The 13,856-nt window shown below is 46.4% G+C and overlaps 1 protein-coding gene across 1 annotated transcript in view; it reads left to right on the top strand.

Annotated features, from left to right (window-relative positions):
• The window catches only part of plcl2 (phospholipase C like 2), a 44,244-nt gene that overhangs the window by 462 nt on the left and 29,926 nt on the right, over positions 1 to 13,856 (top strand). The gene's annotated exons all lie outside the window — the stretch shown is intronic.

The raw sequence follows: 13,856 nt of genomic DNA, 5'->3' as shown, positions 1-13,856 counted from the left end.
GCACAATGCAGGCCAGTAATGAGATCATCAGCACCATATCCTGCCTCTTTCTCTGCATCGTTCTTAACATGTTGTGAGAATCTGAGATCTTTGTCTGTTTTCTTTTTTTTCGTCGCCCTGAAAAAAAATAAATGCACACGAGTCTAACTACACAAGGAAAGCGTGCAATCAAAAGGGTGTTAAGTGATCTCTCCTCCAGAATCAGAATCGGGCTTTATTGGCCAAGTAACACATACTGGGAATTTCAGGACTCTCAGTTCGTGCAGAACATAGGGTGCAATTTTAAAAAGAAGAACAAAGTATAGCAACATTTAATAAGGAAATATTTACACACACCACGTAGGATGTGTCATAAACAGTGTTTGCAATGTGTGCAACGGTCAAGCAGCATATTCAAAGATTTAAGAGTGTGCAATTGGTAATGATAGATGATCCAATGAATATATGTACAGTGGGCTTATGAAGTACAGGTTTGTGGCATTGTCATTGGGTGATTTGGGACACGCACACGCACACACACACACACACACACACACACACACACACACACACACACACACACACACACACACACACACACACACATTAAAATAAACTCCAATAAGGAATTGCTGAGATGGTAAGACTGGGTACTGAGTGCTGAAATCTGATAACCTTCGTGGCATGGCTTCATTAGGCTGCTATGAAGAATATCCACATTTAATGCCAAATTTAAATACCTGTCTACGAGCTGATCTCTCCACTGTCATTGAGAAACCGAAACTAACGCTTTGTGCGGTAGGCAAATGCTGTACATGGCCTCTTTCTTTCACGACAACAGACGTTTTTTCCTCCCAGAGCTCGAAAAGCGGTCCGCGACCTTCAGCTGGGTTTGCCTCTTTGACAAACTTTGAAATTGAAATGAGCGTAGAATAACGTGTCCTTTAAGGAAACCGGTACCATAGTTAAAGTTGAACAAACACGCGGGCTCCAGGAAAGACCCAACTCTGCAAGAGAGCCGTAGCGCTCAAGCTTGAGAAGTGATCAATGGTTGCTTGAACTGTGGATGAAAAGCCAGCCCCTTGAGCAAGGCACTATCCCACCGCCTCCTCCGTAGGTACCATTCCAGCCCCCCCCCCCCCCGCGGCGTGTTATAAGCATTTTTAAAATAGTCATGAAGCGTTTATTAAAATAGTTGGTTCTAAATATCTAAGACTTGATCTTTTTTTTTGTTTTTGTTTTTCTCACGCTTTGTGACCGCACGTCTGAAGCCTCCCACACGTTGTCTGTCGCCTACGTCCACTAATCTCTTGATGTGGTCAACGGCCCTCGGCGCTGCGGAAGTCCAAATTTCAGACCTCCGAGCCGCGACGGGTAAATGTTTATTGGCCGTTAACGGAGAAAGGTGTCCCTTCAATTATACTAAATGACAACCCGGGGGCGTTGCACCCGCTAACTTTGGTCCGTAACTAAAGGGCCGCTCTGGAATCCCGAGCTCGCCTCTTCTTGCTTACTTCTCCCTAGTGCTGTGTTTATTTGTCTTGGAGGGGCCCGGGGGGCCCCACTGACCACCAGGCCCCGGCTGCTGCCACGGGCGGCCGCCCATTTCACGCCGGGTCTCGTGCGCCGGGTCCCGGAGGCTTGTTTTGACGTCCTGAGCATTAAGTTTAAAATAATAGAGGAGGGTGAAACAAAATTGATTGGGGGGGGGGGGGTGACAATTGTCTTTACCCGGTCCCAAATCGATACAGTAATTGGGTCTATGAGTGCAGGTGTAAGTGAGTCGTCTCTTTGTCCCTTGATTTGTGGCGTTGCCGCGGAGCGGGGCCTCCACCTCGGCGCCGTCACTTTGCCTTTGTTCCCGCTCGGTTTTTCACAGCCGTCGCGTTCCCGGCACTTTGGCCGTATTTGGCTTCCACACTCTCTCTCTCGCTCGCTCTCTCTCACTCTGGGTGATGTTGAGACCACTGCCCTGTAAGGCTCCAGGTAAACCCCAGAACCCCCCCCTCCATCGCAACCTGCCACGGTTCCCGGCGCCGGAGAAGACCCATTTATTTCAGCGGGACGTCCGTTCCCGCTGGAAGGAGGAAGGAGCGAACGGGGCCGAGAGAGGGCCCCCGAATTAAACAGAGGAAACAATATAGTGGAATGACCCACGAACCCCTGTTTGGGGAGAGACATTGAGGAATTCAACAGCGTCACTTTCGCGTGGAGAACACCCGAAGCAGAAGTCGGGCCGAAGAGAGCGGGGCCCCTATTTAAATATCTAACTATGAAGGAAGGAATCTGTCTGTCTCTCCGTCTGTATGTCCTTCGGTTACCCCGACAAGCCCTTCATCCGAACTCCTTCGCCCTCGGCGTCTGGGTCGCTGGGGCCCGGGGGGCGCGTGCATTCTCGCATTTGGTGCGGTTTGGACACCGACGCCGCGTAACATTAATAAACAGCGAACGGCGACCCGGCAGGGGGGCGGGTTCCTCGGGGGCTCTGTGACCGAACCACAGCGACCGTCGTTCTCCCGGCGGGTTTCCTCTTCCGTCGCGGAACGCAGGGCTGAATCATTGCCGTTTGGTTAAACCGCGCCATGAAAACGTCCTAGAAAGTCTTAAATTTTGAGCGGGCGCACACCAGCTCAACTAATACGGCTTGCCGTGCTGAGATTTATCCCCCCCCCTCCCCCACCGTCTGGTCGGGCTGGGTAGTTTGGAGGATTTCACAAGGTGGTTCGGTGCCAGTGGACCCAGTCAGCAAATCATGCTCTTTGGCTCACCACCAATGTCCCGAATGTCCCAAATGCAATATAGGCCACTGTCGGACAGCACAATAAGAGCCTTCAGTGCCAGCCGCGGAGAGCCAGCACAGTGCACGGACGGGGCCACGTCGGCTAAATGAAACGTCAGGATGTTTCTGGATGGATGCCTCGATATAGATCGTCTGAAGATGTTTTTGGTGGTGACTGTCGGTGCTTTCATCAAAATATTCGCGCGCAAGCATTTGAAAACCCCTGTGTGGATATTATCGCCGGGCCGGCGCGGGCACCTATTACAAAAGCTACGGCAGTCTTATGATGTTCAGAAAACTGGCATTGCTTTACAGCCACGCCGCCTCAAAGGCAACACTTAAGGATATTACGATAACCAAAATCCGAGGCGATATAGCCTCGTATATCAAAAAACATAGAATCCCCCTGGGGGCGTTCGCTCCATTTCAAGCAGATGGGTCGAAAAACCCAAATCGGTCACATGACTCTTGACGAGGGCAAGTTAAGTTTGTCTGAGACACTGGGTTGAGTTCATCTGGAAAGAAATCTGGATTTATTTTAAGCAAGCATTGGAAAATGTAGACCAGGCCATACTTTATTTTTTATTTTTTTGAACCTTTTGTGTGAATGCATTAGCCGAAAGGTTTTAACCGAGGGCTATGAAACAATATGCTCGGAGATACAGTATGTGCCAAGCTTTGCCAGGGTTTGTGTGCCAATACATATATTTTTTTTTTTGTTTTTTTTTCCTCCCTTTTTCCGAAAGCTGCCTGTAATGGAATTTTTGGACAGAGAAAGTGTCTGTGAAAAGCGGGGCCGACCACTAACAAGGTACAGTCGTCTCACAGTGTCAGGCGGAGCACTGAGTTCTGGTTTCGCCGTTGTTACTCCAGTGACGGGAGGATGTGGTTTGTACGCATTCTCTCACATTGACAGCATTTTGTATTTGCTGCCGCACATTAGTCGCGCTTCTTCTGAGAGCTGGACGGGGAAGCCGGAATGAATCGCGCGGGATCTAAAAACAAAGTATGTCGTTTAAATTGTGAGGGCACTGGTAGTATGTATCACGTTGGGTGACTTGCGGTTTGATGAGCGGCGCCGCGCTCTGGTGTCGCTTCCTGCCCTGCGTTTTTTTTTTTTAAATGTACCAGCTGTGTGACGCCAGGAAGCTCCTCCTTGTCTTCCGCCCCGGTGGAGCACGGCGGGCCTGTCTCCGACGAGCCGACGGCGAGGTCTAACGCTCGGGGGCCACGCCGCCGGCCGCGGGGGGCCCGCCGGATGAAGCCATGTCGCTCCTGCCTTGTCTCCAGGTCTCTGCCCCCCCCCCCCCCCCATGTCTTCTTTTTTGGGCGTGGCAGCTCAAAACCGACTGGCTGTTGTGGGCGAGCCAAACATTGCAAACCTCTCTTCTCTATTTTTAATATGCATATGTTATATCGGTAGGTGGTGCCATGTGCGCTTTTTTTTGTAAATTAAAATGGTGTAGTTGTTAACTGATAAATAACTATTTTAAAAAATCCCATGTGAACAACATATCTTATTTATACATTATCAATTGGAGATGCCCTGCGACTTGATTTTCATAAAAAAAGGGTAGATATCAGTACCTACTATGTATTTTCTTTTTATTCCTCTGTGTAGCTTTGACTGATTAATTATCTAGACACTATAGACCTATTGGGGAAAAAAAAAAATACCTCTCTTGTCGAGCCTTTTCGTCCATTCCTTAAAATGAAGAATTGTCCTTATTGGAGTGGAACTTGTCGGGGTCCGTCGTTCTACACTGTGAATGCCCATTTGGTTTGTGTAACGTGGTGAAAAACACGATCGGGGTAGAAAGAGGAAATTGTGAAACACTTTCTCCACCTCAACAACTGCTGCCCTGCGTGTGTCGAAAAACAGAATGTCGAGGCTGAAAAAGAGCACGCCAGCTCCGGGAAAACAAGAAAAACCCTTGATTATCACTTGGGCATTTGCCATTGTGTTTTTTTTTTTTTTTTTTTTGTTTTTTTGTTTTTGTTTTTTTTCGTCTGAACTCTTTATCATGAATCTGCCAGACTCAATTGTTTTTCTTTTACCCACTCCCAAGCTGTTCCTCTCTCGCGACGGAGAACTTGCAAAATTAATCTTTCGCCGAGGCAGCTTGCGTGCTTGAGTGTCATCTAATTGCCCACACGGTTGAGCTCCCTGGACCAGATCCAGGCGCTTTGGCTAATGCCGTTGGATATTGACAGGGTTGTTGATTAAAGATCTTCTGTCACCATTCCTCGCTCGCTGCCTCTGCTGCCGTCTCAAATCGCTCGTCGCGCTCTTGTGTGCGCCAGACGTGTCGCCACGTCGCTCGGCCCCGCACCGGTTTGTTGGCTCAGGTGTCGCTCATCTGTGCGACCGGGGGGGGGGGACGACGAGGCTCCCAAGTGCCGCCGGCCAACCGGGCTCTTTATTAAATGTTTTGTGTCCCGGACGTTTCCTATGGATCTCAGTGTCCTGCAACATGCGTAGACAAGACCGGCGCAGGATCTGATTGTCTGGTTGTCTTTCGAAAGTTCCAAGGGGACACGGGAAGACCTTTGCTAAGTAACCGGATGCTGCCGTCGTGCGCAAAGTGGCCGAATGGAAAGCGCCTCATCGTTGCAATCCTATTTGAAAGTAGGGAAAGCTACAGTCCCTTGGACAACGGCCTCCAGGCTTTCCGCGGGTGCCGAAAAAAGTCTATATTAGGCCCTAAAATGTCTTGAATACCATTCTGACGGGTCTTAAAAATTGATTGGATTACGAAGTTCGGGGATGCAAAACACTTCGCCCTCCCCTCCCCGAAGTATGTTTCAGACCTGTGTGACTCCTTCATATCCCTTGTAGTGTTTGTTGCCAGTGTGGGGGTGAAATAGGTATTAAATTGCATCCATAATGCTCTTAAGCAGAAACCCTGGCCTCCTGAACACACTACGTGGCGCCGATGGAGTGACGATGCCTTCTTATTCGAACGTCGAGCAGCAGACAACTCTAAATAGAGCGAGAAAAGCAATACTGATTATTTTCTGAAAATAAAGCTTCTTATCATCCCCTGAGTTCCCTGCCCCCTCAATATGACATTGCGAGTCTCCTCGGGGGTGGGGTTCGTCGGATTGATCAACCGATCAGTGAGGGCATCAGTGAGGGCAATAATGTTGACCCCGGTTCTTAGTGTCTCCCTGAAATTCCCGGCGAGCCCGGCTGTACTTATTTTCATGCTTGGAAAATGTGCTGCTGCGTCACTTTGAAGCCCGGCAGCCGGATGAAACTGCCTCATCTTGGATCCCTGTTTAAGATGCTGAGCCGCTCCCATTCCTCAACTCTACCCCCCATCCCCCCATTTATCCAAAGCCGTACGTGATTGTTGCCCGCCTAAAAGGATGCGGTGGTGTTCCTCAAACGCTCATCCTTAACTGCCTTTCTCGCTATTCCAATATTGACTTGACCCTCAGATGCTTTAGCATCTGACCCTACGCATGGGGTAATCCCAAGCAGTTACATCACCGTGAGCATCAATCAACAACGGTGAACCCAAGTTATCTTTGCAGTTGTATCTCAATTTCGGCTTAGATACTTGCCCTCGTTTATTTTCTGTGTCTGGGTTGAAGAAAAGGCACCATGAATCGGATCGTAATTGTGACGACTTTCTCCCCCCAATAATGATCTATTTCACACTTTCCATTAACAAGCGACCCACATCCCTCCCCAGAGACTGGGCTGGGCAGAGTGTGAAAATAAAATAGGAACACAAATAGAAAGTTGTATACAGCATTTAAATATACCAACAACAAAAACAAAAAATATAATATATATATATATATATATACAGTGTGTGTGTGTGTGTGTGTGTGTGTGTGAGTGTATGTATATATATATATATATATATATATATATATATATATACACAGTGTATATACAGTATATATATATATTACACACACACACACACCTCAAAATTAAAACCAGTGACAGGTGAAGTGAATAACATTGCTCATCTGGTTCCAGTGGCACCTGTCAAGGGGTGGGATATATGAGGCAGCAAGTGAACAGTCAGTTGTTGAAGTCGATGTGTTGGAAGCAGGAAAAATGGTCAAGCGTAAGGATCTGAGCCACTTTGACAAGGAGCACATTGTGATGCTGAGATGAGAACATCTCCAAAACCTCAGGTCTTGTGGGGTGTTTCCCGGTATGCAGTGGTTACTACCTACCAAAAGTGGTACAAGAAAGGACAACCGGTGAGCCGGTGACAGGGTCATGGGGTCGTGTAAGGCTCACTGCGCGTGGGGAGTGAAGTCTAGCCCGTCTGGTTCGATCCCACAGAAGAGCTACTGCAGCACAAATTGCTGCTATGATAGAAAGGTGTCAGAACACACAGTGCATCACAGCTTGATGTGTACGGGGCTGTGTAGCTGCAGACCGGTCAGAGTGTCCATGCTGACCCCTATCCACCTCCTACAATGGGCATTTTAGCATCAAAACTGGACCATGGAGCAATGGAAGAAGGTGGCCTGGTCTGATGAATCACGTTTTCTTCTACATCATGTAGATGGTGGGGTGTGTGTGTGCATTGTTTACCTGGGGAAGAGATGGTACCAGGATGCACTATGTGAAGAAGGCAAGCCGGCGGAGGCAGTGTGATGCTCTGGGCAAAGTTCCGCTGGGAAACCTTGTGTCCTGGCATTCATGTGGATGTTACTTTGACACGTACAGTACCACCTTCATAAACATTGTTAGGCGGGGCAGCAGCACGAGGGGGACCTCCACAACATTTGGCCGGGTGCTTTTAATGTTGTGGCTGATCGTTGTATATATAGTATATTTAATCAATACCCATGCTTAATGATACAAAATTATGGATGAAAATAGTTTCCCTTATCTTTTTACTCACACCAATATCTTTACTTTGTATTCTACCTTCCTTTGCATCTTGCAGGGTTTGTTTTGGAAGGAGAAGTTTGTTATCTTGGCGTTCAATGTGGTGAAAAATTGCACTTAAATTCAGAAATCTCCACATGGCATCTTTTTTTTACTGTCTTGTAGAGTCCATATTCCAAAAATGATGCGGGGTGCGGTCCTCATTTGTGGCAGCGGATTGTCTTTGAAGCCTTCAAATATACTATTTGGAAAAGTATGGTTCACTTTGTATACGTATGGTTCATACTTTGTATACGATTGGGATTGGTAGCAGGATTGATTGAATTTGGTTTTGTTTCTTCATTTGTGTTCTGTCTTTGGCACTTATTGTTTTGCGGTGCCATATAAATGTGATCTGTGAAACCAAGCTGTCGATAATAAGTATTTCCAAGGAACCCAATAGTTGACATTTCATGAAATCTTGACGAATTCCCAACCGTCATGTCAGAGCAGCTGATTTAAGGAAGGAGGCGTGACACTGTGAAATGAGAAATGTTCCTGGTAATGATTCAAAATGTCACGGCACTGTGGGTTGACTTCAGGGTTGACGTTCCCCCCAACAGCCTGTCTAATATTTAATCCACCATTGTATGGGTGAACCAGTCGGAGCGTCGGCCCGTGTTGAGGGGACGCCCGACGAGAGCTCGGGACCTTATTTCAAGGTTTGTTTTCTGCGCCGCGATTCTTTCGAGATCGGGCTCCGTCCGGGCTCCAGGCCAGAGGTTCAATAACGTTGTTTTTTTCTTGTTTCCTCCAAAGTCACGGCAGACGACTTTGTATTGAAACGTTACGTGTGGTGGGATTATTAGGCCAGTCACTCATCTGGCGTGTGTGCGGCCGCGTGTGTGAATAGAGGGTGGTTGCATAAATCAATTGATTTCCCATGTCTGCCCTCGTAATACCTTGAAATGTCAGCCATCGGTGACGGAGGAAGGCGATCTATACGCCGCTCGGCCTGGCGTCCTCCTACCCGAGCATGCATAAACATTGACCGTTCATTAAAAGGTGACCGATGCACCGTTAAATCATTCATTCATAAGAAATGGGGGAGTGACTCGATCTACAGGCGGGAACACGTAGAACTCCCCCCACAAAGCCGGGAGCTAAATTACCAAGGCTGAGGCTGTAAAAAAGCCTCACAAAGGGGAAGCGCGCCCGTAAAAGTACCAAAAGGGAGATCTTTTATGGATAAAGGCGCAGGTTTTCTGAAATGTTTCCGTACGAATAATGTTTCCATTAAATCTTCTGGGGCGCAGGAACCCCCAAGCAAGCTTCTGTGAACTCGCAGGTTTGTTTCTCGGTGGCAAGGGGCCCCTAGTTTTTTAGGAGTAACTCGTGATCTGGCACGCTGATTAGAAATGTGCCGGGCCATGTGCGTGACGCATTCATTCCTTGAACTGAGCTTGTATTCCCTTTGGACTGATGATGTTCGATCTTGTTGCACTCACCTGGCGCCTACGTCGATCCAACAGCCACCGGGCTTTGCGTTACACAATCGGGTGTCAGCGGCTCGGCAGGTCCAGCACCGCGACCGGCCACGCATGGGTTGCCATGTCAGTGTTTGTTTTATCAATCTTATGGATCCAAAATGGTAAGTCAGTACACACAAGGCAGGGGCTGTTTATATAAAAAAAAAAAAACCCCAAAAACCCCGCACTTGTACTCGAATACCTTTTTTTGCTGATGCGGCGGGAACTTGGTTGCGGTAGAGGACACCCAATGACACCTTGTCCTGCTCCGGCTGGCATGGGAAAGGGCCCACCCGTCGAGGCCCTTTCCCAGAATTACTCGGGTCACACCCTGTCCTAGAAGAGGGTATGGTCATCAGCGCAGCGCGGCTGTGCGATCAATCCTGATTTGGATTTTTTTCTGCTCCGGGAGGGGGGCTCTATCGACGTGCTCTGGTGGCTGCGGCTCCACCTCCTCTATCAGCTGGTGTTGACTGGAGACGGCTGTTTGTTTGAACAGGTTCCGCTGGTAATCATTTTCTTTTTATTTGTTCGGTACGTCCCATAATGCCATGCACTGCCGTCTTCCCAAGGATAAAATGGGGGGGGGGCACAGCGAGGCACAGCAGGTGTTTTTAAATGATGCTGCTAAATCGCCAATGCTTGTGTGAATTAGATGTAAATCTTCAGATGCAGTTGATGCACGGCCAGGTGCCTCTGCGAGTTATTTTTGGTGCCAGGCTAAATTGAATGATTATAAGGCTTTCGGAGATAATGAGCCTGACAGGTGTCTCCCTCTATATTTGGCGTGCAGGTGGTTTCCCCTGCAGTGCTCCCAAATCAACAACTTTTACAGGGAAGTTTGTTTTCAAAATCTTCCGTAAATGAAAAAGAAAAAAAAAAGAAAAATACAACTGGGATTTTGGCCAAATTTAACATGGTTTCTTCAAGGGATGACCTTGAATCCTGAGAGCTGGACTTTAAACCATTTGGAATTTGTACATGATGTCATTTAGCACTTTGGACACTTTTTTCCAAAGTGACTTCAAACTTATTCAATCATATTTGTACTGAAATGTTGTTATCAGGTCAAAGCTTTGGTGACTATCCAGTACAATTTTGTATTTCATGTTTATGCTTGTATTTCCATATAAATGGTTTTTATTTATTATCCTCTCATGTACTGTATAATGTATGACATTTCAATTATTTCTGAAACAGAAAGTTAATGTAGGATATTATGAGTGGGAGGGAGATGGATATTGACTGATGACCAATAATGTAGAATTTCTTTCACAGAATGTTTATCTTTTTTACGCAAAGAAGGGTAATAAATGAGAGAAAATGCATTTTTTATTTCTGGGCACTTTTTATTTTCTGAAAGAAACCGACTGAATTTTGTCTCAATAAACTATGAAGCAATGGAAAGTGTGATCAGACCAAAAATCCCAAGACCAAAAGACCTTTTCAGATTGCAGGTTCACGTGTACAACAAAACATGTACCACATTTACAACAGAATGACAATAACTTCATTTCATGACATTATGATTCTAAAATAATGACAATAACTGGTAATATTGGATTGGATTGCCCAGCCCTGGTTAATTGTTAATTGTACAAGTTTGCAGAATTTGCCATGTTTTTATTTTTTATATGCATACATGCACGCACAATGAAAAACATCCACATTCACAGGCCCAATGTAGTCAAAATAATAAAAAAAAATGTAATGTATGTTATGTATTGCCCCGGAGCTCATATTGATTCACTTTTTGTGCTGCAGCCAGTGAGTTGAGCCATTGATCGGTGACTGTGGGAAAAGTAATTAGAATGAAGGTCTACCTTGTCTCCACTTGTCCTGACCTACATTGCCAGCAAGCATTTGCGGGTTATGCAAACAGAAACCTGGTCGCCTCCCAGTCAGTCAGCCTATGTAAATAGCCGCTCGCTTTTAAAATGTGCTTCCCAACTTTCGTACATTTATGCCTATTTCCGTGTGCTTCCTGCAGCCAGGAATGTCCTAAATATCCCCTGCTTGCATGCAGATTTAGAGATTTTTTTATTCTTATTTTTGCTCTCTCAAGTTTTCCGCCCCGATATTCCCAGCCGTGATGAATTTATATAATTTTTGATGCAGTGGGTTTTTGTTTTTTTTCGTTTTGTTTTTTTCCATGTGGGGAATCGTGAAAGCCTCAGACGGCTCTTCCTCCCCTTGTGCTCCGGAAACGGCCGTCCGCTAAATGGTTTGGTGCTGTTGGTTCAGATGTCGTCTCCCTGGGTAGTCGCCTTTTTTTCTTCCCACAGTTGATCTGACGAATAGACTGATATAATGTTTTGTGGCGCGGCTGCAGCTGCGGACGCTCGTGGTGTTCGCTCCTCGGGGATTGGACGGAACCCTGCAGCTGCACAACAACAGCACAAGGACTCCTGTGGTCCGTGTGTCAGTCACACAAACAACCAGGTCTCTGCAGAGAGAAATGTCATGGTCCGTCTGTCTGTCTCTGTCTGTCTGTCTGTCTGTCCGTCTGTCCCACTATTCATCCATCAGTCTATCTGACCATCTGTCTATCTGTCTGTCCATCTGTTTATCCATCGATCTGTCTGTCCATCTATCCATCCGTATTTGTCTCTCTGTCTATCTGTCTGTCTATCTGTCTATCCATCTAACTGTCCATCCATCAGTCTATCTCACTATCTGTCTGTCTGCCTATCTATCTGTCTATCTATCTATCTGTCTGTCGGTCTATCTATCTGTCTATCAATCTATCTACCTCTCTATGTGTCTGTCTGTCACTATCGCTCTCATCCCTATCATCTGTCTTTCTCCTCATCTCTGTTTTGGACATTCATCATTTCCACTCCACTCGTTTGGGTCGAAGGCAAATCTTCTTCTTGCAAACTCTTTGTTTTCTTTTCTATCTGTGGTTCCCGGACGTCCGCGTGCGCCCCCGCGTCCTCCCAACGCCGCGCCGCCAGACCCGCTCCCGGTTTGCGCCGCGCGCACCGTCGCCGCGGCACCTGGGCCCTCCGGAGCGGGGCAATCCCCCACCCCCCGGTGGCGTGCTGATCCGTACACACCGTCCTCACCGCTCAACCAGCCGGAAAAAAAAGGTGGACGGAGTGCATCGGGGGGAATTGAAATTCCCGTGGGTTCCGGGAGCGGCGTGATAGAGCTCTGCCTCTCCCCTTCCACTCCCACTCGCTCCCTCGCTTTCTCTATTTTCTCGCCCCGTTTCAAGACGGCGTCGACTCCAAGAGTCGAGGGCCCGTCGTCACTTTCTCGTTATTAAAACCTCCAGTTGCCCTGATGTTCTCGGCAACGCGGCGTTCCCATAAGAGCACGCTCATCGCCGTATCCTTTATAATTACTTGTTTCTGAAAAGTGTTGTCTACTCCAAGGCTGGTTTTTGGGGGGTTGGGAGTGTTGGCTGTGGAACATTGTTTTCTACCAACGGGTAGCGTTGGGGATTGTGTTAATTAGCAAACTCTTACCGAGAGATTAAATTGTGATCATTAGTTTGTATTGTGCTGACAAAAAAAAAAAAAAATCCAAATAATCTCTCTGTGTCGCGAGTCAAAACTCAGATGCATTTGAACATTCCCTTTGTAAGTGCTGAGCGCGGGCTAATCAAATAATTGTAATTAGCAAAGAAAGCACCCTCGCTCGCTCACAATCGCAAAGTGTGTGTGTGTGTGTGTGTGTGTGTGTGTGTGTGTGTGTGTGTGTATGTGTGTGTGTGTGTGTGTGTGTGTGTGCGCGCGTGTGTTATAGAGCCCGACTGATATATTGATCATTATTTGATTTTTTTTTTTTCAACAGTTATGTAGGCGACATGTCCCAATTTTTAAGTATAATAACAATGATTTTTAAGTATAATAAACAAAAAACACTTATTTATCCTGTACTAGTCTGGTTTACACTACTTTTAAGTTACTCGCTAAAATAAGTGCAGATGTTCGACTAGGCGTTATAAATCCATCCATGTAGAATTCATGATGCGTTCACTGTAACTTGGAGAAAAAAAAATTTATATAATCTTTTACATTTTTTATCCATCTATTTATTTATTTGTTTGCTGATTAGTTAAATGTTCTCAAATATAGAAACTTTAATAAAATATAAGTTTTTTTTAAAGTGATTTTAATATTTTGCGCTTTTAAACCCAGTAAAAACACATCAAAACACCTCTAATCAGTGGGCTAGGACTCTCCAAAATCGGGATCGGCATCGGACCCAAAAGGCAGGCATTGGTTGGGCTCTAGTGTTATATAAGACTGTGAAAAATAGTCTCATCAGGAAATGATAACGGTTGAGAGACGCTGAGACAGAGACCGCGGGGGCGTACTCATTGTTTTTCTGGATTTGGCAAGCTGGAAGTCGCAGGAAATCCTGTGGACGACATCTTGGCCCGGAGCCGTAGCCATACCATAGTTGGAACCAGAAACCTGCAATTAGTCTGTAGTGACTGTGCCTCAAGGTCAACATGAATGAAAGTAGTGATTTGAGGAGTGAGTCCACATTCCTCACCAGATCATAAGGATTATCTTCAGTCATGCACATTGGCTTAAGCTCCACAGTAACCTGATGAACCCTCTGTAAGCAACAGACTCTGTCTGTAGCTGAAATATATGTCTGTATTGATCTTGGGGTCCCTGTATTAGAATCTGTTAAATGTGCAGTGTGTAGAATATACGGAACAGACGTGGCAGAAATGGAATATAATATTCACAAGTATGTTTTA

The sequence above is a fragment of the Zeus faber genome, assembly GCF_960531495.2.
Source record: "Zeus faber genome assembly, chromosome: 8".
In the NCBI taxonomy this organism is placed as follows: Eukaryota; Metazoa; Chordata; class Actinopteri; order Zeiformes; family Zeidae; genus Zeus; species Zeus faber.
The sequence above is the reverse complement of the archived record's forward strand: the minus strand, read 5'-3'. Positions and strand labels throughout refer to the sequence as shown.